We start from the raw sequence: 4,302 nt of genomic DNA on the forward strand, positions 1-4,302 counted from the left end.
CAGATTCGTGCACTGGTAGGGAGTGTGGCCTGCAGGAATTGGCCCGCTGTGGGAAAGCCGCTCATCCTGGTCAGCCGAGCAGCTATGGACCTGCCCTCTGAGTGGCTGCTGAATGAGGAAATTAGTCTGAGCTGATATTTCAGGGTGATGTCTTGGGTGAAGGTGTGTTCTGTGTCCTGGAGGAACCTGGCAGAGAGCTTTGCACCCCAAAGCCACTCGGTGAATGTCCCTGATATGTGATGCCAGGTCAGTGACACCATTGGGGATGTTCAGGAAGCTGTGCTCCAGGATCCTCAGCCATGAGGACAGCCTCCCCTGGGGGGTCTGCAGTCATGTCCCCTCTTGCCATCCACCTATACTAGCTCCCCGTGCTCTTTCTAGAACACACCTTAGCGAGCCTGAATCAGCTGGTGGGGTCAGGCCAGAGTCTGGATTATCTCAGGTATTTGATAGGTGCAGAGACTTGGCTCACCCTGGGCCTGCTAGCAGCTGCTCCCACAGTGGGAGCAGCAGCTCATCCTGGTCAGCAGAGTGGTGCTCCCACTGTGGGAGCATACTGACCACCAGGGGGCAGCTCCTGGTGGTCAGTGTGCATTATAGTGACTAGTCAACCAGTCATTCTGGTCATTCCGCCATTTGGTCACTGGATATATATATATGAAAAGGTGTATATGTGTGTGTGTGTCACTAAATCCCTCAGCCTTTTTTTTTTTTTTACCCTATGAAAGTAAGTTAAAGAAAAGATCAAGGGTATTCAACAATGCATATGTGCTTAATGCCACTAAACTATACACTTAAGATAAAATTTACCATTTTAGCCATTCTTATGTATATTTTACCACAATAAAAAATAAAACATCAATTCTCCCCCTCCCTGCCCCTCCTAGTAGTACTCTGATCAAACTAAAAGATATTGCACACTAGCTCTGAACTCTAAATTATTCTTTGGTGTCAACTAATTGGGTTTTTTTTAAGAGGATATTTTTTGCCATTGATTGAGGGAAGTGAGGAGAGAGAAATCAATAAAAATACATATTTTTTTTAAAAATACACCTGACCAATGTGGACACAAAATTCTTTAAAATAGAAAAGTGCCACACAAATCAATGGAACAAAATAGAAAGAGTCCAGAAATAAACACATGTAAATATAGTCAATTAATTTATGACAAAGGAGCCAAGAATATACAATGGGTAAAGGATAGTCTCATCAATAAATGGTACTGGGAAAACTACACAACCATATGCAAAAGAATGAAACTGGACCACTATTTTACACCATACACAAAAATTGACTCAAAATGAATCAAAGACTTTAATGTAAGACCTGAAACCATAAAACTTATAGAAGAAAACACAGGCAGTAAGCTCCTTAACATTGGTCTTAGAGGTTATTTTTTTGGATTTGTAAAGGCGACAAAAACAAAAATAAACAAGTGGACTACAGCAAGTGAAAAAGCTTTTGCACAGCAAAGGAAGTAATCAACAAAATAAAAAGGCAACCAACTGAATGGGAGAAAATATTTACAAATCATATACCTCATAATGGGTTAATATCTAAAGACATAAAGAACTCATACAATTCAATAGCAAAAACATAAACAATCTGGCATCCTATTGTTTCTTTCTTTAAAGGAAGACTGTAAACCTCAATTTACTAATATCTAGTCCAGTGATGGCGAACCTATGACACGCGTGTCAGAGGTGACACGCGAACTCGTTTTTTTGATTGATTTTTCTCTGTTAAATGGCATTTAAATATATAAAATAAATATCAAAAATATAAATCTTTGTTTTACTATGGTTGCAAATATCAAAAAATTTCTTTCATATGTGACACGGCACCAGAGTTAAGTTAGGGTTTTTCAAAATGCTGACACGCCGAGCTCAAAAGGTTTGCCATCACTGATCTAGTCCTTTCTTTGTTAGACAGCAGCATGACCTGTAGTAAACTGTTAGCCCTTTTAGTTTCCGTTGCTTACTATAAAAATTGGAAATAATACCTTCTGTCCAGTGTTTATAGATTTCAAAATATATAAAGACTAAAGATGATTTATGAGTGCTTGAAAAATCATAATAATATATACATTAATGTATCCCCCCCACACACACACACAAAGGACCAGGTGCTCTTCAAGACCAAATTCTTAGTCCCATTGGTCTTTGTCTTAAAAGTGCTGAACTTGCCCTAACCGGTTTGGCTCAGTGGATAGAGCGTCGGCCTGCGGACTGAAAGGCCAGGTTCGATTCCGGTCAAGGGAATGTACCTTGGTTGCAGGCACATCCCCAGTAGGAGGTGTGCAGGAGGCAGCTGATCGATGTTCCTAACTCTCTATCCCTCTCCCTTCCTCTCTGTAAAAAATCAATAAAATATATATATTTTTTTAAAAGTGCTGAACTCAAGTGTCATAAAATGATCAGGTTCTTCATCTTGTTACAGAATTTACCAGGCAACTGAAAAATACACAGGAGTACTGGAGACACAGGAAAAACCCATTTATTTTCAGATGTTTTGCATGTACTAGTACAGGACTCAGGGGAGACTATTTCTCTCCAAATCCTGAGCAACCCAATATGGAGGAAGTTCTCTCTTTATACCCCTTTGGTTTCTTTGTCCCCCAAATAAGGATCAGACTTCTGGGCCTTTCGCAGGCTTTGCTAAAAGCCCCGTGTGTTGGGATGGGGGCTGTGAAACCACACCTAAAGGCCTGGCCTGGCCCCAGCACTGATAACTCCATCTGGGGATTTTGTATTGTTCACGGTTTATGGCCTCTGTAAAATGGGAGTAGTACTTAGGTAAACAGGTCTTGCAAGACCAGATATTTAAGGAAGGGGCAGTGACTAGACCAGCCGTGGGCAAACTACGGCCCGTGGGCCGGATCCGGCCCGTTTGAAATGAATAAAACTAAAAAAAAAAAAAAAGACCGTACTCTTTTATGTAATGATGTTTACTTTGAATTTATATTAGTTCACACAAACACTCCATCCATGCTTTTGTTCCAGCCCTCCAGTCCAGTTTAAGAACCCATTGTGGCCCTCGAGTCAAAAAGTTTGCCCACCCCTGGACTAGACTATGGGCTAACAGGAATGTGCATTGAGTTACTGGAGCAGATTCAGATTGCTAGTCCCCGAAAAATGTCTTATTTTCCCCATCAATCTTTGGCCTTGACCACACCTATCTTGTACTGACTCTAAGCACAGTGCCATTGCAAAGTAAGATCAGGAAGTTAGTTTACTATTTGAAATCATCACAGCTCTTACCTCTTTCTGAATCCCACACTCAGTGACAAGGTAATTAAACTCATATCCCTTCTCAGTTATGTTTGTTACAGGACAACCAATTCCCAGAGACACTGTACCAGAATGCAAAAAGTGATCTTGACCAAGTAGAGTCGGTTCAACCACAGCCCAGAATATAGAAGAAGTACATCCTACGGACACTGTTGAAAGAACACCTCCCGCCCAAAAAAAAAAAAAAAGACTCAGATAAAAATTTTAGTCCTAGAGGACACTCAGAAAAAATTGGAGCATAGCCTCTTACTAACTAACTAAATAAATAAATAAGTACCCCCTGGAACACCTTTGAGAGATGCAATGTGAATGTTCAGGTGAAGTCCTAACAGTTGTGAGTGAAAAATTAACGTCAGGTCAGACTCATAGAGGCCTATTGGGGGACAATCTTCATCTCCCCCTTCCAGCATCATTTCTCTAAAAACTATAGAGTTAAGCTTAATGTGGGATGCTGTCTCTGCTTCACTTGCTGTGGGACTGCCCCTGGACTTGGGGTGCCTCAAGTTAGTGTTCGGCCTTGGATCTACAGGATGAGGCCAGTGTAAATGATCAATGGGACAACTCTCTGTAGTTTCTGGCCCTCATTCAGAGCAGCCAAACACACCTTTTGTGGGTGAAGGAACAAAGGAAATCATATATTTTGAGCAAGTGCTGGATCTGTCCATGAAATGAAGATCTATACCTGCTGTGTCTCCTGCCCTGTGTCCCTTCTACAAAGCAAAATGAAGATCATCTTAGATTAAAGCCTACTCATGTCTGGTGAGTCTGTCAGCTCGAATCATATCCACAGTAGTGGTGCCCCATTAACTCTACTCCAGGAAAAAAAATCTAAGTCTTCAGATAGATATGCAAAGAATGTCTAAAGATAAAGCTACCCGTCATTATATTTTCATGATAAGGAAATACTAGAAGTAATAAAATTAAGTTTACTTTCTGTGTAAAATTAAGTTTACTTTCTATCCAGTGACTTTTTTAATAAAGAAAAAATAAAAGTTTTCATAAGTAAAGATTA

The sequence above is a fragment of the Myotis myotis genome, unplaced genomic scaffold, assembly GCF_014108235.1.
Source record: "Myotis myotis isolate mMyoMyo1 unplaced genomic scaffold, mMyoMyo1.p scaffold_m19_p_10, whole genome shotgun sequence".
Taxonomy (NCBI): domain Eukaryota; kingdom Metazoa; phylum Chordata; class Mammalia; order Chiroptera; family Vespertilionidae; genus Myotis; species Myotis myotis.